Source organism: Aptenodytes patagonicus, chromosome 2 (genome assembly GCF_965638725.1).
Source record: "Aptenodytes patagonicus chromosome 2, bAptPat1.pri.cur, whole genome shotgun sequence".
Lineage (NCBI taxonomy): Eukaryota > Metazoa > Chordata > Aves > Sphenisciformes > Spheniscidae > Aptenodytes > Aptenodytes patagonicus.
The window spans coordinates 8,244,820-8,265,854 of record NC_134950.1 but is presented as its reverse complement, the minus strand read 5'-3'; the positions used below and the strand labels follow the sequence as shown (position 1 = coordinate 8,265,854).

General features: G+C 43.5%; 1 protein-coding gene across 1 annotated transcript in view; it reads right to left on the bottom strand.

Annotated features, from left to right (window-relative positions):
* Positions 1-5,885, bottom strand: part of NDRG1 (N-myc downstream regulated 1) — a 40,219-nt gene extending 34,334 nt beyond the window's left edge. Inside the window, exon 1 of the mRNA XM_076329060.1 lies at positions 5,830-5,885. The gene's annotated coding sequence lies outside the window, so the exon portion shown is untranslated. The remainder of the gene's footprint in view (positions 1-5,829) is intronic.
* Positions 5,886-21,035: the final 15,150 nt, after the last annotated feature.

The window sequence follows — 21,035 nt, the reverse complement described above, 5'->3', positions numbered from 1 at the left end:
GGCTATTATTTTGTTCCTGTGAGCTCCCAGTCCCCTTTTCTAGGATGAACTTTAGCATTCTGGATCTTTATCTGGACTCAAACTTTGCACAAATGGCCACCATTGTGTAATGGACACATCTTTCATTCTTACCAAGAAAGTCCCATTATAAAATTACCCAGATTTAAGCGTTTGCACATGCTGAACTACTCGGGACTAGGTTTGGGTAACAGTCTTCCATTGCCTGCAAGCCTCAGCACCTAGAAATACAACGTGATCTTCCTAAGGGCTGAGCACACTCCTGCCTGTATCACAACAGATGGGAATGGTGAGGGAGTGTCTCAGTCAGCACCATCCAATGCCAGAATACTCCTTGCTTCTCAAAACAAGGCCTTTCAAAATCCTTCAAAGTGGGCAAAAAGCAATTCTTCATCCTCAGCTGACTTTTTTCCAAAACTTTACCCATCCATGCTCCAGATTAGCATCTATTACACCAAGCAGAGAACTTACAGTTATCACTTTTCAGGCTTTGTTTACAAGATGGGTTGGAGTTATGCATGCCCAAGTTTTTGTTTAAGATTGGGATTTTATACATAAAATTCATAAAATTCAGTATGTTTCACATGAAAAAAAAATGCAGTGTTCTTAAATTATATCATCTAGGAAAAAAAACAGTATTTTCAATTTGCCAAAATATAAAGGGTCATCATAAAACTCTTCAATGCCTCTATTTCATAGAATAGTCACATAACCCAGTATGTCTCAACTTTGTCCAAGGACACAAATGCATCTTAAAATTTAGCAGGGGTATGTTACATACAATATATACAAAATATCTTTAGAGCACTCTAGAACTATAGCAGTAGGAAAATGACAGCATTAGTTTGACAAGGTGCACATGAGCTTCCTGAAGGAAGTAAATGAAAAACCCACAGCAAAAGCAATTCTTCCTTCCTCAGTGCATTTCCCATCTGGATGTCTGCTTACTGTGTTCACAAATAAAGGTTCCTTTAAAAGTTGCAGTCTACTTTGCTGATTACTTTTCCATTTCACCTTATGCCTACCAATAAACACACATGTATATAAATAAAATATATTACGACTCTTTTGCTTTGAACATCAGTGCCTCCACCTACAGAGTCTTTGTCAGGGACATTACAGATTAAGATCCTTAGCACTTAGTTTTTGCTTCCTAAAAAAAAAAATCAGCATTTCTTAAAGAAGTCAAGTTGGAAGAGTGGTAAAATGGCAAGGACATTAAAAAAACACAACACACACACAAAACCGAAGGGATGGTTGAAAGCACATGGGAAGATTTGTTTTACAGTCAGTTAGGTTTTCATGCTGCACTAGCTTCTAAGGTTTGCTCTTTCCATTAATTTTGACATCACCCATACAGTACTAGCAGACTGGGACATCCATGGTAGAAAAGAAGCTAAAAGAGCTATACTTTTGAAGCTATACTTAGTTCAGACAGGAAGCAGCCAGTTAAAGGCTTGGAAAAGTAGTGAAAAACAGGGCTTGAAAAGGAAGATCTGCATTGACCAGCTTCCAGCCATAAAGAGAAAAAACCTGACTGACAGATGAAAAAGATATATTAAAATTGTGACAATTAACTGAAAGGAAGTAGCACAAAACCCAAAAGAAACATAGGAAACGTGATCAGCCACACAAAAGAAGAGCAGTAAAATTGACATACATCCTGCTTTGTACAAACAGATACAGCTGTGGAAAATTTCATCAGCCCAGGCAGTCCAGCTGTGCATCAGCAAGCACATTGCGGAGCACCTCTGCGTGGCGAACACCCCATTTGACAACAAACCGCTGGGCATTATCCAAAGACAACGCTCTCCTGCCAGTTGGGAAACAAAACAGGCCTGATCCTGCAGCAGCCCTTAGCTAAAAGTAAAACTAAACTCATCTCCCGCATCGTCCAACATAGGAGCTTGCACATTCGAGTCTGAAACTTGGATAATTGCAGGCTTTACTCTGTGAGCACTTGCTGTGCTGGATTAAATGGTGAATAATGGTACTGATTCTCATGGGCGCTCAGTACTGGGTTTAATTATGTCATAACAACACTTTAACGATACATGATCACATATTCAGGAGAAGCCCTGAATGGTTCCTTACTGCTGCTCCATCTCCGCAGCCAAAGGGAATTAACAATAGGGATTACCTCCCACTGACTGGCTCCGCTGCAGTGACCCAGGGCTCTGGAAGTGACACAGATAGGGGAAAAAAAACCACCAGCATTTGAGAGAAACACCAAGTTCAATAGCCATTATATTCATAGCCACTGATTTCCAAGAGGCCTAACCCAGGTTTTAGTCATCCGTAGCAACACACACCACCAAACCTGAAAATGGGATAGCCTTACTCTCAGCCTTTTAAACAGTTTCAGAATATTTCCCATGACTTTCCAGTACTAGAAGGTAATTGCAACTTTTGGGACAGAGCTTTTGACAGATGGCAGAGGGGTAACTATTGCTTCCTTGACCTGCTGACAGGTGGAGATCTGCTCCCCACTCAACAGTCCGGGAAAGTTCTTCACCAAGCAGGCTGCAGGGGCAGCACCATCGCACATTAGGTAAACTTACAAATTTACACCTAAAAGCTGAAGCTAAAGGGCAGTCTACATACAATACCATTTATTTAGCGAAACAGTGACAGGACAAAGTGGGCTCTTCTGTACTTCTGCCTGAGATTTCTAGGTGCTGTGACACGATGTGGAAGTTAGATGTAAACAAACTGTCAGCTGGAAGTCGTACTTGGTCTCAAGAACCAGCATTTCATCACTATTAATATCAAACAGTTGCATCTCCCGGATTTTGGAAGGTTTTCCTTTCAAGTGGTCAAACCAGAGCAACTAGAGACAGTCACTCTTGCTGCATACTGCTGGGACTGAACTGATTCAGGCCGTTGGTTTCCCAGGCTGTACTCTCCCCTGACAGCAAACGGGCTTTTGCTGCCTTAAGCTTCCAGCTTTATGCATAATGTAAACACTGCTGATCCACCACAATTAGAATTTGTATTATTTTTGACAGTTTCACAGTTTCTAGTTGTCTTCATTCTGAAGAGCTTCAATCCAGTTTCACCCCTTCTGTATCCGTTCTTTCACTCTTTGTCTTTTTTGAGACAATAAAAGCAGGAAATGTCTCATTACATATATGCTCCACATTTTGTGCAACAGATTCTCAGGCTCTAATGAAGTTAAGTGAAAAAACAGTATTTTCTGTGGGAAGTTAAAAGTTTGCCAAAAATCCCTTAAGCTGCTCATGAGAAGATGTATGTTGCACTTCAGTCAAACAAATTAATCACTTTGGTTTAAAAATCTGAATCAAAGAATTTTTCTCACAACAGTTCACTGCTAATCCCACCTGAACTACAAGAGCAAATTATTCAACTGCCTTATAAGTATTTTTAAGGACCAGACTCCCATGCCAAAGTGCTTCCCAACATGCACCGTGATGTCCCCACGTAACTGTCATAGTGCAAAAAAGGAATATTCAAAGAGCAGAGTATCTCCCACTGGAGTGAAGAAAATTGGGTGATTCTGCTTTTTTTACTGAGCATTCATACAGTCTACCCAGATCATCTGTCACGGTTTTAGCATTCCTTTTTATTTTGGCAAGAACAAAAAAGCCATTGTGTAGGGGAGAAACAGAAAAACTTAAGAGAGTCTGTTTTTTTGGTGGTGTGGACGATGGTTCCCAAACACAGGCAGGTGCATGTGGCAGTGCTCCCTCAGCAGTGGGTGTAACTTCTTTGGCTACTGCCAAATTCCGTGGACGCCTGACACTTTGATATCTCTCTCCTGCTGTCACCTTGGGCAAAGTGGCCAATGAATGTAGGGAATCAGTACACAAACCCTTTTTCCTAAGGGAAACAGATGAAAACCCCAGATTGTCAAGACCATCTAGACTCCTCTCCCGCAGCCTGGTTCAAGGCCAGCCACTTTTGCAGAGTGCCCATTCTCAAGGGGATGAGTTCATCTTTCAGTTCACTGATTGTAGAAATTTTGGTTCAAAGTTGAAATCCAGCCCATTCAGGTATCTGCTGAATTGCAGGGCAAGGAACTCAGAAGTTGCGGTCTCCAGTTCCCCAAACCGTTATGCCATGGCATCTGTTCAGTTTATACTGAAAAATATTAGGTACAGAAACCATACACACCCTAAAGGAGTCTCTCATTACTACGTTAAAACCTGTTTCCACTGCATCTGTATTTTCCATGTCAAAACACACAACAGTTCCTCCTGAACACATTCATGCATTATTCTTCTTGAAGGGCACAGAGCTTATTAGTGCTCAGGGGACTGTACAAACCTTTAAGGAACACTTTATTTTTGCTGCGCCTACTCCTGAGTTCTACCATTTCATCCACAGTCATTAAATTCTTGCTGTGCACAGGACATTGTACAGCATTAGCTGCCTGCTGTTTACTCAAGTACTTGTGATAAAAACACAGTCATTCTATGTCAAACTACGTTAGACTGTTTAAAAGAGCACAAAATTTTAAAAAACATGTTCCCAGAGCCAAGTTCAAAGTGCACCAGCTTAATGCCACTGGCAGAAGTTTTGATGTAAGTTATGCCTGTAACAGCCAAGACTAAAAACAGCAAGGCAGGCTTCTCACATGTTTACCTGAAGCATTTGATAGCTCCCGTTTACAGGCTATTTCCATTGCTTGCCCTGAATGGTGAGTTTTTCAGCAGCTGTGTATCTTTGACACACTTGGACACACACAAAAAAAAAAGCTGACAAAAAGCCAGAAGAATTCAAAACAGTGCAACACCTTGCAGAGAGTCCGGACAGAAAGCTTCAGGTTGTCTTTGACCTCTTCCACGCCACTACAACTGCATTTTCTAGGTTCAAAATACAGTTCCTATTTAAACAGATAACTGAGGGGAAAAATGTCCAAATAACATAGTTGGTAAATACTTCTATCTGAAGCCTAAAGGGAGTCCTATTCTGGGGATGGGGTGCAAAATCAGGCACTGTGGTCTTTATAAAACAGTGGGTAAAACAGTGAGCAATGCCAGTTTGCAAGTGTTTCATAGGAAAACCATAACACAGTGGAAAGTGTTAACCAAAACATCCTTCCTAGCAGAAGTGAAATCACTTATTTCATCAGACACAGTACGCAGCTGCGCCTCCACTGCAAACACTACCATGAAGTGCTCTGAACCTGAGCAGTGCCTGGAAGCACGGACGGCAAACTGCACCTACCATCACATATGAAGACAATAACCCCACTGAAACAACTGACTAGTAAAGGCTGGACACCAGTCAAGTCTGTCCTCTGCTCCAAATCCAACGCAGAGCTACGAGAGCAGAGACACAAGCAACAAGCGCCAGCAGTCAACTTCCAAGGGAGAAGTATGTGCCTTCATTTCACAGCTGTTTTCCAGCCCAGCCCAGTCCGCTGGTGCCAGGGGAGCCTGGACTGTGGCAGCATCATCCAGCAGCTGCCCCCACCACCGAGAAGGGCCAGGGTACGGCCCTGGATGCTCCGTCTAGTGTTCCCTCCCGCCAGCGCACAGCCACCATCCCGCCAAGAGCCACCCGCTCCCCCACCGGCAGCCGGGAAAGCCCTGCTTGGAAGGAGGGGGAGAAAGGGATTTATTGATAAGAAAAACTAAAAAGGAGCAGGGTGATGCAAGGATGCACCCTCGAAGGGGCTGTGAGGCCCACAGGGGTGGGTGGGTGGGTGGGTGGATGGATAGGTAGGTGCATGGATGGATAGGTAGGTAGATGGTTGGTTGGATAGATAGATAGATGGGTAGGTGGGTGGGTGGGTGGGTGGGTAGGTAGGTAGGTAGGTGGGTGGACGGAGGGACCCTCCCTTACCTGCTGCGGTACCGCTCTCCCTGCGCCGCCGCTGCCGCGCTCTGACCGCCGCCCGCCCGCCGCCGCGGGGCGGATTTATAGCCCGCGCCCCGCCCGCCGGGCGGCGCTGCCCGCCGCCGCCACCGCCTCCCCGACGGGAGCACGGGGCGGGCCGCCACCCGTTCCGGGGCTCCGCCCGCCCGTCCCCGCGCCCCAGGGCTCCCCCCGTCGCCCGAAGACGTTTGCGGCGGCTACACCCCGGATACCCGGTCTGCACAGGGTGCCTAAATATCAGCGGGGAACCCCGGCGCACATCCGCAAGCCCGGGTCCCCCCTTCCTCCAGGCGCGCAGCCCAGCCGGGGGGAGGCTCAACTCTGACAGGCCCCTTTCCGGGCCAGCTTTGGGAGCAGTGAACGGCTGAGACCTGCCGCCCTGCTTCCCGAAGCGTCACCGTGCCGGGAAGAAGGGGTTTCACACAATTTGGTGAGGAGAGGCGAGTGTGCGCAAGGGCTTTGCCCAAGGACCAAAACAGTAACGGTCTTGGGAAAGGCTGAGCAAAGGACTGTGACAGCGGGGTCCTGGCACAGGTGGTCAAAATCGTGTGGACGTATGTGCTACTATATAAAAATAAGTCTGTTTACCAGATCCTGAGTTGCAAAATCTTATGCTCATATATTAACGTGACCACTAGGAAGGAACTCTGCAGTAGAAACAAAATAATGCCTTCACGCACTTCTGATGAAGTTCAGAGGGTGCAGCGAGTGCTGGAAGTGCCATGTGAGTTTCCCAGCGAACAGCTCTTTGGCAAGAAGCGCAACTAATCGTTTATTCCAAAAAGAGGCCCTGGTCTGCTGAGTAAAGAATATATACACAGTTCTGCATGTAGCCACCCGCTAAGGGGCGGGTTAAACTGTGACAGCCTGAGCTGCTTTTTCTATGGCTCTTCTGTAAAGCACACTTACCCCATGTGTGTGATTTCACTCAACAACCTCACTTTTATGGCAGGTTACTGTGACTCAAACTGATGAAATCCACAGCGTGTTATCATACTCCTTCATGTAGTGGCCTGAAGAGGAAATCAGAAATTCCTGAAACCGTGAAACTCTGTTAAACTCTTTGCCTCTGTTTTCTCGGCTATACAATAAGCTTATTAAGTCCAGTTTATAAAAGCTTGTTGCTCTTCAAATGCATGCTAACGTCTCTCCTCCTAACCCAGCTTCTGCACCTGAGTCAGAAAGTGCTGCCTTCAGAAAAAGAACCCTGGAAGCCTGGTTCCTTTTTCACCATGAAATGGCGAGAGACCGTGTTGTGCAGCAGTAACTCTGAAATATTACCAAGTGTACTATAAAGGAAACTTCGTATCATGTTTTCTTACCTTTGATTAGTTAATGTCTGCAAGGATGAAAAGTATTTCTAAAACAACACAAGAGAAGCATTTGTCATTCTAAGACACAGTGCTGCTGTGTGTGTGCTTTCTTTGTTTTTTTCATCATAAAAGGTCTAAGCTTTTTCATACTCATTTTAAACTGCGAGGCCAGGAAACCAATGAAACCATCACAAATAATTTAATTTGCAACTGAGCCTATTTTGAAGTCACATTGTCAAAATTATGTCATCAAATCACTGATTTGCTGTATTTGTTGTGGAAGATCTGTCTAGCTCAGTGGCTCCTAAAGTTGTGGAACAAGTGCAAATGCTGGAACAAGTGCAAATGCTAGAACAAGAAGATGGGCTTGACTAATTTTCCGAGGGATTAATCCTTCCTTCATCTGACCGTGAAACAAAATCCTAGCTCAGAAACATTCAGTCCTTCAGAAAACAGATCTGGGTCAGTGTCTGAACTGTGTGGTTTGGCCCATCCTCAAGCAGTTTTTCAGTCTGCTGTGCTTGGCTGCTTTTTGGGGAAGGGGCTGAAAGCTCCAGAGATTCAAATGGAATGAACTGTTCCCTGTGCACTAAAGGCAGTCGTCTGCAGTAAAAACAAGTACTGAGTCTGGAACAAACCGGAGAACTGAAGTGTTTTCTTTTGCTTTGACCTTTGCAGTTTGTTTGTTATTTAAATCACATGTAGTGTTGGACCCTCAAAAATGTTGGAGACAGGCAGGTAGAAGCCCCCAGGAGTCTGCTAGCCCACATGAGTAGGAAAGCCTGGGAGTGTGTGCATCCAAACTGAGCCTTCGCTAGCTCAAGCACTCTTCCCAGCTATTTTGCTAGTTATGACCGAGAATAACACAGTGATTTACAGTGTCTTTTGAGGGTGTTTGGTGGATTGCAAAAGAAAATGAAGTCATTCCAAAAATCCAAGTTAGGAAGTATTTTACTATGTGAAGATGGAATTGCTAAAGTTTGTACTCAGAGAGCCAAATCCTGCCATGTGCCAGAAAGGAGCACAGCTGAAAGCTTGAGGAGCATCATTCACCTCTGCTTGAAAAAGTCTACTTAGAAGACAGGTAGGGAAAACAGGAATTTCAAGGCTTAATTTGCCAGGATGGCACTGCTGACAATGCAACAGCCGCTGCCTCCATGAGCTTTCACCCTGTGCTGGGCTGCATGACTGCTCACACCACATTCCCATAGCAGCCGAGTGGCTCCTGTACCAGTATCTGTACGTGTACAGACATGTGTACTTTAGGAACCACTGTGCTAGGGAGACAAGACAAGTTGCCACCCACGTGGGCCCACTGAAAAGCTAATGAGTGCTTCTACTATAAATATTATTTTATTTAATAAACCAGCTTTATGCAGCTGTCATGCACTTGTCCTTTTCAGAAGAGCATCTCTACATCTGCCCAGCCACAGATGTCCATTCCTGTACCAGTGAACGGGCTGTTGAAACTAATCTGAAAGCACCACCCCTCTCCAGTGCTGTCTGTGGCTTTCACTTGAGATTGCAGCATAGGTCTCCAAGATTTTTAAGAGTAAAGTAAACAAGTCCTTGATTTACTGTTTTATGTTGTTTTACTAAACTGGGTTATTGTAAGTATATGCACACAAAAAGACACATATGCATAAAGAAGGGAAATGGCATACTTCCATGCTAGAGAAAGACTAATTGTATGTGTTGAGCAGAAACCTGCCTATGTGTTCCAATACCTGGCAGTAACAATATGTCAGCATTCAAATAGCACTTTAAAGCCATTAACTAATCAATGCCTACAAGGCTCCAGGGGAAAGGGTGGCACAAATGAAGAACCACCAGCCTAGAGACCTGATTCAAAGTCCACTGAAGAGTAGCAATTCCACCTATTTTAATGCTGTGGAAACAAATTTTGAGACTATTCTTCTTTCCTTTGACATTGTATTTCTTGCCGTGCCAGCATTAACACAGGAAATTTCAGTGGTAGTGCTGCAGCAGCAAAGAAGGAAAAAGAGTTGAAAAAAGTGCACAGCACTGAATAATGCACAGCATTATTTTTTGCAAAAAATATTGTGCATTTCTTTAGAAAGATCTCTGCACACTGTTTACATTTAAGCAGTGGTAATATTATTAGTCATTGCAAAAGTAACTGGGTGTTCCCTTGTTCTCACTAACAATACAGCAGGGATAATTTTGGATTAAGCTACATGTTTTATAAAAAATGTACTTGATGTTTGCTGGTTCATGTCAAAAGAATTCCCAGTGTGACCCATCAAATATCACACCCCATCCTCTGGGAATTTTATTCTACTACAGCCTTTTGTTGTTGCCTTTGGATCCCTTGATGATGCTGACATGTAGCTATACAGATCGGTTGTCCTTCCAAAAATTATCCAATGCAGCTTTGAACCAAGAGCACTGATCTTAATAAAAAATATAAATAAATAACACCACAGATTGCAGATTCACATGCCCTTGTCAGAGATTTGCCTGATATTATTCATATCCTCACATAAGTACTTATTTCCAGTTTGGAAACTGTTTTTGGCAGGTTTATCTGGTTCAGCAAAAGCATAGATGTGGGGTGAGTCATGTAGTTGGTCTTGCAATATGAACTTCCTGCCATTTGCAAAGGAAGTAGATTTTTAAAATATATTTTAGAAGACCAGGGTTTATCTGTAAGTTCATTTGATGAATGGAGGGGATGGGGTTCTTTGTTTTGTTTTGCTTTGAATAGGTATGTCCGTGCAGGAGGTTTTTGGTGTAGTGTTTTACCAAAGGGAACGTTTTTGCAGGAAGTTCTGTTAATTGGGGTGGAATCCATGAGCTAAATTCACAGCAGGACTCAGCTCCCTAGTGACAGGGCTGCCTGGCCCCACGTTCGCCACTCAGGCTTTCAGTCCAATGCACGTGGACAACTAAGTGCCTAAGAATTGGGTTTCTGAGAAGTCAACATGATGAGTGGCAAATATTAAAGCTAGCCAAGAGAGACAAGATCTAAAATAGATTTTATGTTTATTTCCACATAAGGTTTTTGACTGTGAGTTCGCTCCGAGAGATGAATACCTATGGTCAGTGATTGCTTTCTCTAGTACTGCCTCCCAGTCCATAACCCACAGATAATGCAGGCATCTGAGGAACTTGGTTTCTGATACCATACTTACGCAGTTGTGTTTGAGCACAGCACTTCTGCTTACCAGGAAAAAGTCTTAACCACAGTCTACAGGGTGGTTATATACCCATTGCACAACATTTTGCTTGCAATTTCTGCTGTTGGAGCTAATGCATTTTGTAAAAATAATGAAAATTCATCAAGCCAGACGGCAAAAAGGAAGAATTTGGTTCTGCAGCTCACAGATGTCATTGTGAAGGCGGGGAGATAGTTTCATATCCCTGCTACAGTTGGAAGGGGAATTGGGACTTGCCGCATACTTCCACGCCTCCTCCAAATAGAAAAGGCTCACATTGCAATTTCTAGATTAAAACCTGTCTCTCGTGCCAAGAACTCACAAAGAGAGCCTCCATTTTCAAAGCTATCTTTTGTGCAAAGATTAAGCCAGCAGGGACTCTCTGAAACTTGCACAGGATAAGACAAAAGGGAAAAAAAACCCAACTGGGGTTTCAGTTAGGATCTAGAGCAACTCCTCTTCCCAGGATGACAGTGGTTTCATGCACATCAGGTGGTAAAGAAAAGTGCTGCCTGATTTGGTGGCAACCCGACAGGGGTTTTAAAGATCTCAGTGGTACATGTGTTTCAGACTAAAGAGATTCAGATTAATTCAGCTTGCACATTCACTACAATCGGAGTGTAATGCACTGCTGCTAATTATCTGTCCTGATGTGGTCTCAAGTTGTCTACTCAGATGTGTTCTTTGTGTTTTGCTTCTTTGTCACCTGCTTGCCACTGGGCAGAAGAAGCAGTACAGTGCCGTGCACCATGTCCCGTGAAGAGCCCTGTGCTTGCTGATGGCCCCAGCACAACATGCGTGGTGACCAGCTACTCGCCTGCCCTCTTGTTTGCCCAATGGGCTAAACAGAAAGCTATTTGGGGCTGCTGGGAGATCAAAGAATTGGTTTTATGGGTACCTGATAGCCCCTTGCATGAGTTTATTTAGTCCTGCTGGAGGAATATTGCACTCTTCAGACCTGTCCACCTGTTAAACACACATGTACACACCTGTATGTACAATCGTAGAAAGCTTGTTTCTTTAGGGATCTACACTAAACATACAGATAAACACAGTAAGTTCCCTTACAGATGTAGCTTTGCCGAGCTGGCATGAGTTATTATTCTTTTTTTATTCATGTTGATTCTTTTCATGGTCAACTATGAGCAGGCAAGGAAGTAGAGAGACCTGTTTTAACTGTGAACTAAAAGCAGTGCCGTAACCCTACACAGCAGTCAGAGGTAGGAGAAATGAAATGCTGCAAAGTTGTAAATGAGGGGGGATTTTTCTCAACTCTCTCAGAGGTAAGTGTCCTTCTCCATCCCATTCCCAACAAGAAAATTTGCGTTTATCAGAAAGGGTTTACTCTGGCCAAAGGAAACCGGTTAGAAAGTACTACCTTCAGCATTAACAACTACCCTTTGCCATTTCTCCTTCTTGAAGTAGCATCTTTACTTTTCTTCCCAAAATGACCTACAACAAGACAAGCTACACAGGTCACTAATTCAATTTCTGAAGCATTGGATGGGTAGAGAATTTAACAGACCCCAACTGATGCCCACAGTTGGTCATGTACAACTTCCTGCAGCTGTAATCCTCCCCCAGTCTGCCTAGCCAACACCTTGGGGTGCCAGGACTCTCCATCCCCATTCACTGAGCGGGGAGAATTTGACCATTACTTGCAACTGCTGTCCTTTGCTGCAAATTCAATGCAAAGTTCAAAGATGTACTTTTAAGTTGTAAATGTCTTTTCATAAAAGCTGCTTTCACATACTAGGAAATGGGGATTCTATATACTTGAGCATTAAGAGGAAAGCCCTGCACACATCCACCCTAGAGGCACAGCATTAGGGATGTTCAAACTGAATTCATTTGGGGGCTGCACAGGCAACATGCGGCAAGCTGGGAGACTTCAAGTCATTTATGTAAAACAGACTTTGCAGAGGTGTGTGACCAGGGAGGTGCTGGTCACGCATGCTCTGATGACTTGTGTGTGCTCTGATAAGTTAGGCCATTTGGAGCAAGAGATCACAGGACTTGGAAGGCACCAGAAAACCTCCTGATTCCAAACGCTTTGGTGCAGGTCACATCAGCCGACATGCCTGTAACTCTTGTACTGATCAGGACAGAAGGCACCAAATGCAATCTGATGTCTTTTTGATACTCTGTGGTCATTATTTGGCTGATTAAAATTGCTCCAAAACTGAAGTACAAGTGCTCCCCTCTCTCCCTTTAGTCCCCATCTTTAGTTATTACATTTTTAAAGAAGTTTCTCTACTAGCTAGAAATCTGGAAAGTACTTCCCTCCCCCTCACTTCTTCCTCCCACTCAGTCTGGCCGAGGCGTTGCTATACACACAAATACATAGGCACAAATACATGTGTGTGTACCAGAATCCTTCCCACTCCCTTTTTCACAGCCTCCTTGAAGGAGCATCCAACTTATATCTCAGCTGAACTTTTGAACCCACCAGGGCTGAGATGGCTTGAATTCAAGCAAAACAGGCTGGCTGGTGCCTATCAGTTTGAGGAGCACCTAAGCAAGTACAAGTCAAAACTCTGTCTTCACTTATGTCTGATAAGGAAGAGCTGGTAAAAGGCCTGATCATTGTCTAACCTTCCTAATGTAGTAATGACATGTGCCCTCTGCTTGAAAATGCACTTAAAAGTGTATGTCCTTTTGCCCTGAGCACACATTTACATAGCAATAACACAACCAAACAATTAACTAAAAAAAAGTCTGGTTCTGCAAGACCCTAAATGACATGTATCACTTGCGATCAGTTAGATGGCTACAGCTGTTTTCTAAAGTTTTTGGTTATAAATGCTGCTCTTACAGCTTTGAACCCACAGTCAAGGAAGCACAAAGTAATTCTGCTGGTTGGCACCATGTACTCAGAGCTGACTGCACCAACAAACCTGGGACCACCTGGGACCACATTCATGGTCTTGAGCTCCTGGGCGTAAAATACAAACAACTATGAAACAAATACCTCAGGTTTCTCCCCTGCCCTGTGTTTAGGCAGAGAAGATGGAGGTTGGTTCACTTCTTACAGAAGTTTTAAAGAAGAGGGTGCTACAGATGAGAGAGGACACAAACAGCAATTTTTTATTGCAGTCTGGTTAAGGGGTTGCTTTAGGCATCATTTGACAAAGACCGGGTGTGTAGCCCTAGGACGAAGTAATGGAGGGAGCAGGGGCAGGAGAAGAGAGCAATAGGTAAGCTGATTGCAGCTCTTGCAGCAAAACTGGATGTGCTCTTTTTGCCAGCCATTTCAAAACAGTTGCTCAGAATCAAATAGCCAGCACTAAATCAGCAATTCATTCATTTAATAGCTTTAAAGGCTGTTCCCTATTAAAGAAGACATGGTAAATCTGTTTCAGATTAGCAAATCAAATGAGTTACAAAAAAATCCCATTTTGGTGTTAAGTTTTGGCTTGTATGAGCTGCATCTCAAACAGATGCTGTGTCCATACTGCTAAATATAAAAGGGCCAAAACCCAGTCTCTAGCCCCAACACTAAGTGGTGTGGCCTGGCTGAGGCTTCATGTCTTAGGACCATCCCTCTGCAGCAAACTGACCCCATACACATTGTATGGCACTTGGCCCTGGCTCTCTTCTGTGCTACAAGTGGTGTCCCCACGGTCCTAAGACATCATCATTATTTTTATAATGTGTTTTTGAGTTCAAAGGCTCTGAAATAATCTGAGGGCGGTGTTGCAACCCATGAGAGTGACGTTTTTATGGCACGAAGCTGAAGGGATGTGTTGTATACCCCAGGGTATGCATGGGGTCGTATGAGCCTGCAGGAGGATGCAGAGCCCGATGGGACAGCCTTGGGGGACTGTGTAGGCTGTAACATGGTCTCCTCCATACTGCCTGGTGACAGCTCCTGGGAAGAGGCCAGACCAGAGCCAGGGAGCAAAATAGCAATTAAGTGTGTGGGCAGTCAAGGGTCGGGGTGTCAAGCTCACGCCCTGTTCCCTTTTTGCCTACACATATCCAGAGGATCTGAGCAGGCTCCTCTGTAGGTTTTATTATCACATCCATCCAACTGGAGTTAGACACTGAACAGAGGACAGCATCTGCAAACATCTCAAGCCCTGAGTGCTCCTCAAAAACTTTTCACTAATGAGGAATTGCAGCAGGTGAATCACCACCTCCGCTGGCAGCCTCTGGGTAGGTGCAAAACATTGGGAAATTTCAGCAGCATTTCAGCTTCTATCTGCCTGAAATTGGGTGCCAAAAGGAAGACAGTAGCCTTATTTCTCACAGCAGCTGAAATTTTTGGTGTGTTAAACAGCATTCGGTTAACTCAAGAGCAACTCTGAAAGTTTTTTTAACAAATATACAGACACTCCCATAAAGAAAGCATGAGTATTGTATTTTTATCAGAAAGAAAAAGCAAAAGGAGAATGAAGGAGTTCTCAAGATACCACAGAATAGAGTAGGGAGAGAACAACTGCAGTCCAAATCATACCACCGTGAAAGCTTTCTTCAGCCTAAGGTGAAAAGAAGGAGAGAGGCTCTTTGCTGTAGGAATCATCCAGCTAGTGAAACCAGCAGAGATGAGTGACTGCCAGGTTGATGTCTATCATCTGCAAAACATCATGTCAATTAGTGGAGGTTCCTGATAATTGGAAAAGGGCTGCTGATGAAAAGACTGGCTATGTGAATGAAGAGAGAGTGGTGAATATAATATACGTTGTCTCTGGTAACATTTTTGACACCATCACCCACAGTATTCTTATTTTCAAGTTGAGAAAGTATGGGATGCATGAGTGTGGCTTGAAAAATGGCTCTACTGCCAGGGTTAAAGTGTGACTTAATATCCAGCTGAAGGCCAGTAACAAGTGGAGTGCCACAGTGGTCCAGTATTGTTCAATGTCTTCATCAATGATTTGGATGATGAGACCAGGGGAGTGCACCCTGCAGCAAATTCAAGATGATGCTCAGTGAGGGAAAGTGATTGATATACCAAGTGGCAAAGGTTTAACCCAGAAGGACTTTGAGAAACATGAGAATTGTGCCAACAAGAACTTCCTGAAATTCAGCGGGGAGAAGTGCAGAGTTCCGTGCCTGGGGTGGAATAACCCCATGCATCAGCACAGGTTGGGAACTGAACAGCCTAGACTAGATGAAAGGGAATCTGGGGCTTGTGGTCAATGCCAGAATGAGTAAGAGGCAATAGTCTGCTCTCATTACAGGTAGTGCAAATTGCACATTGAGTTACATCAGGAGAACCGTGCCCAGCAGATCTAGGGAAATTACTACCTCCTTTACTCATCCCTGGTAAGACCAGTTTTGGACCTACCAGGATGTCAAGAACCTTAAAAAGCTCAGCAAAGAGCTGCAAAGATAGTTAGGGGGGTTGGGCACATGACCTTCAAGGAGAAGGTAAGGGAGCTGGGCTTGTTTAGTCTTGGCAAGAGGAGACTCAGGGGTGGTCTAATAGCAGCCTACACCTATTTGAAAGGAAACTGGAGAGAAGATGAAGCCTAACCCTTTTCAGTAGTGGCAGAGAATATGATGGGGCAACAGCTACAAGTTGTGGCTTGGGAGGTTGAGATTAGATGGAAGTTTAAGACACTAACATAAAGCTAAGGAAACAAAAATAAGTTCTGCTCAGTGGAAATAGCAGGCCCAAAGGAAAGCCAACATAAGAAGGCATAGGGTAGATCACAGCAATGTTGGGATTACCACCATAAAACAGAGTGAACAGTGAAGGGTGCCAAGGCTGCTTAAAAAGTTGAGCTCTGGAGGCTTCATCTAACTAGCCAAAATAACCAGTTGCTGGTCTGAAATGCTACAGTGCAGCATGTCCCCTGGATATGGGATGCAGGCTTAGAGTTTTAAAAACCCGAGGCAGAAATTAAAGAGGCATAAGGTCTGAGTTACTATAGTATTTCAGTTAGCAGTAAATGGAGTTATCCCATGCCCAAAGGGCAGATGGACTTAGTGCTTTTCTAAAAAAGGATCAAAGATATATCTTGCAAGAACAAACAGAGTTTTGGTAGTAAGAGAGAGGAATGATCTAGGTTTAGCTCTGGGTGTGGAAAATTCCAGGATTATGTCTACAGGAGACTAGTACATACAACATTTAATGTCATTGCTAGACTGAACAATCTAGACCCTACCAAAAAAATTCAGAGAATAATTTTCAGAATTAAAAATCAAAGGCAATTTTGGAAGAACAATGGTCATTGCTGACCCATGTCTTAATGCTCAGAACAAGTATCTAATAGAGCAAACACCTGAGGTTTAATGTGAGCAGATCAACCTCACTTAAAACCTGCAAACATCGTATTTTGTTTTGAACAAATAGATGATCAACACTGGCAGAGGTACAGCTAAGTGTGGGCTTTAGATCAGAAAACATTGATTAAGGTTATTGGTTGGGGGTGGCTGCACAGCCTGTTTCCAGCTCCAGTTGTCACTGGAAAGGGAAGAGCTCACTGGTGAATAGAACTTGATTCAGAGGTACCAGACTGGGGAGCACCAGTTGGAGCAGGAGGGAATTCAGGTGAATATGCTGAGGACAAGGACATCACAACCGCTGAAGACTCTCAGAGCTGTCTTGGGGGTATCCAATGAACAGAGATAGCAAAAAGTCCTAAGGCTTGCTGCTTTTACGAAAAGTACAGGCCAAACAGAGTAAGAAGGAACAACTGAAACCACTGTTAACAGTAGCTGGAAAAAATGCATCTTAAACACCTAGTTGTGTTTATTAGCTAGGATGCATAAGTCCTTCTAGTTTCTATCCTAAGATAGCATTGGTAGAAGATACAGTACTCAGACATACCATTCCTCTTTACTACATAGCGTGCTACATAGCTGGTAATGCCCAGCAGTGGTCACAGCTCTGTGGGCATGAGCTCCACAGTTTGTAGTGAAATACATGTGCACACATGCTGCTGCTGCTTCCCGTATCCTCAGTCCAGTGGGCTGATCACCAATGGCATCAAATTGAAAAAGCAGCTTTTCAGAAAGGCTGGGCAGCAAGGTTGTATTTAGCCCTGTTGACTGTTCAGAACCTCACTGAACTCTGTAAGTGTCTGCCAGCAGAACTGAGGATTTAATTTAGCTTTTCATCACCCAGCACTGAGATACAACATCTATGGATGCAAGGCCACAGGTGTTTAATAGCGTGTAGCAAAGCTTTAGAAATGTGGTTAGTTATTATTCATTAGCATTGGTATTACATTTCTGGGTAGAGCTAAGGTTAGGAACCCTGCTTTGCTACTGTTTACTAAAAATGAATCTCGAGAGACAGTTTGTGGCAAAAATGCTCATTATTGAAATGGTGAGGACATTCCCTATAATCTTCTAGATAGGGGACCAAGGCCAGAGTTTAAGTCTTGAATACTTCAAGGTTATTAGTAATTACAAGTATTGGAGCTAGCACAAATGTTAGTATTGTGGGATGAGCAGATTTTGAGTGCATGAAGATACACTTTGTAGAAAGACCTGAATGTAGTAATCTACCTACGCATGGTCTGTGGTACCGGGCAGCCTTGCAAAAAGGGAGAATCTAACCACCAGAAAACAGCGCCCTGTATCGTGGAGCTTTCACTGGATTGCCTCACCTTTGGTGATGAACACATCTGAGCCACGAGATCAGAGATTTGAGCAGGATGATTAATACCGACTTCACCCCGGGAGAATAGTATGAACATACTGAAACAAAACATTTTGAGCTCTGAGGCCCCATATCTGAAAAGACTGCCTGTACAACACTTTGTGTCCCTTCGGCTCAGAAAGACCCTGAGCAAACTGATAAGGGATGACATGAAGAACATTTGTTACTGAATGTAAGATTTCCTGTTTAGCGTGCTTTCCCTGCTGGAATGCATTTATTGCTTTGTTTATCCCATACATTGTAGGCTATTTTCATCTCAGAAGCAGCTCTTTAAAAATTATAAGAATTTAAAAGAGGACAAAAATGTGTTGCAGTTTTTATGGTCAATTTTCAAACATGGTATCTCAAGCCATATTTGGACAGAAATTCAAAGCCATCTTGTTAGAAACTTAAATAAGTCCTGAAAAAAATTCTTAACTCGGAAAGGAAGCCTTGACCATAACTAGTTAACACATTGTGAAAAGCATAAAACTTTGTCTGCAGCAGTATTTAAAACTGTGAATTACTGTAAATTGGGGAACATGCCTTAAAAAAAGTATTATGTAACATGGACAACCTTTAACTAGTTTCTTTGTCTACAAAACCATTGGCATATATGATTCTTCCTACTGGGTTATCACTGTCATTAGTTCCAAGACACAAAAGCCCACAGGAGCCAAATTTAATCTCATGTTCTATCTGTGGCATTTGATGCAGGCTGGGAGAAGGGACAGATCTTGCCCCCCCGGGCGGCTGTGGAGCTGTTTTACAGCAGTTTATTTTCAATGGTGAAAGGAGTTTTTCTAGGTCCTTTCTGTCTGTCACTATTAGAAACTCAAAACAAAGGCTGAAAGCAGGCTTGAGCTGCCCGAGACCCGTTATTTATTGACCTTTCATCAAGTCAGTGTTTTTAGCTTAACCCCAGTCTTGGTCAAGCCGAAAGCTCCAGATGCAGACGTGAAAGCCAGACCTCAGCCCTTCCTTCTGTGGGTGTGATGATTTTCCAGGAAGGGTCCCAAGGACTCCTGGGCTACCTGCGGGAGGCCCACCCAATTCTGATCTACCACCTCTTTGTAAGCTCAGGCAAGAGCTCGAGTAATGACAAGCTTGTGTGCTAACTGATCGGGTGATGGAGGAATCTGGTGGATTCTACCCCCAAAAGACAAGATTTGTAAACTTGGCCGCTGGAAAGCAGCCCCACGGTGAAGTTAAATCCTTCAGGGCTTTTTCTAGATGAGAGAATCCACATCCTTGGCTTGGACTCTCCTTCACGCAAATTTGCAAGAGCAGCTTATCAGAATTGCTGGTCTAGGGAAGGTGCTGCAGAAAATGGATCCTCACCTACATCCAAGTGGCTTCAAAGGAGTGTCTGGCTGTTGGGGACCAGCCACTGTCAGTGTTGCAGAATACTGCCTGGATGATCAGACAGAGCCAGCAGCACACTAAAAGCCCAAGGGGGAAAAAAACCCAAACAACGTGGCTCATGATAACTGCTGGTACCAAAAGTGTCCTGGGTTCAGCAGCTGCTAGTGCCTCTTCATAGAAGTTTGTCAAAACAGAACTTTCTTCACTAAAAGTGCAAGTGCCCTTTTTTTTCCAGCAGCTGCAGTGTACTGAACTACACATTTTTAAAGCTACATCGTTGCGTGCCCATTGCCAACATCCAGCAGCGATGTACTCAAGAGTTTTCCTGGCGAAGTATCAAACCTCCCTGGAATAATCTTAAGGGGCCTCAGTAAGTATGTTCCCTGGTACTGCAGAAACGCTGAGACAGGGCACAGAGGTGTGATACTGAGTCTGCAGATCTGGTAAATATTTAAGGTTAGGATTAGCCACTATTTTAAAACACCTTTTTCTGATAAACATTTGCTCATGCTGTGACACCCAAAGTCCTTCATGCAGTTAAATAACAATAATGACTCATTGTTGTCACTGATATGTGTTTCTGTTTAAATACTTAAACTTAAATCAGTTCCTTAATATAGGAGGTTTGCTTATAAAAGTGGAAAAAGAATGACATATCTATCCCAGCCTGAATGATTGACCAAAGATTTGAGGTGCTTACAGTTAGGAGGAAAACCTGAATATCGTATCAGGTACTTTGTTCAATCCTTTTTTATTTTGGATGGGGACAGATCCCTGTTGTCCTGATCATAAGAGGGAGGGATGTAGTAGAAGGAAGAAAAAAAAAAAACAAAGGGTGGGAAGGATCTGGTAGCTGACGTAAAAGTCAACTTCATGTTCTTCAGACTATTTCTCACTTAAAGGATAAACACAAGGGATAGCTGCTGTTTTTGAGAAAGTTTAGCTGCATGTAAGATGGTTTTAAGTCTAGGAAACTCCACTGAGGAAGCAGGTAGCCCAGATGACAAGGGCTTTGGGCTCAAGATGCGCATGTATGGCTGTACAAAGTAGACACAAACCGAGTAACTCTGGAAGCTGAACATGTCTTTTTCTGTTTATTTCTTTGTGCTCAATCTACTGATGGTGAAAATATTTGGAGAAGAAAAATGGCATAAACATCACAGGAGCACGTGGAGATGTCCTGGAAAACGGGATGTGACCCTGCAAGAGACTGGGAGAAAGGTTTTCAGCCGGCTTTCTCTAGAAAGAGGATTAGAGAAGCTCAGGCAGTTTCTTGTATTTGTAACCATTTAAACAGCACAAGACTTCAAAAAAGATGTATCTAAAGCACTGCAGTGCTGCATAAAAAGGGATTAAAAGAAGATACTAGATGAAGATACTACTGAAAGTACTGACTTACTGTATACATTTGAAAAAACAGGCTACTAGCCTCAAGGCTTTGAGTAGGAATCAAGGCTTTACTCTGTTGACAGGAAACCAGAGTTGGAAAGAAATTCACAGCATTTTCCAAATATTACTTTTTTTCCCCTTAAAGTGAGAAGGCTGCCAAGCAGCTTCTAGTGGAAAGAACAGAACCTGTATTTTCATATCAAATTATAGAAAATTAGAGTTGAAGGGGACTCAAAATGGGAATCTGTCTGCCTCTTTGGAAAAAGGATCAAGTAAATGTAGCCATCCCTTATGAAGTTTTTTTTAACCTGTTTTAAAATCCTCCAGCAA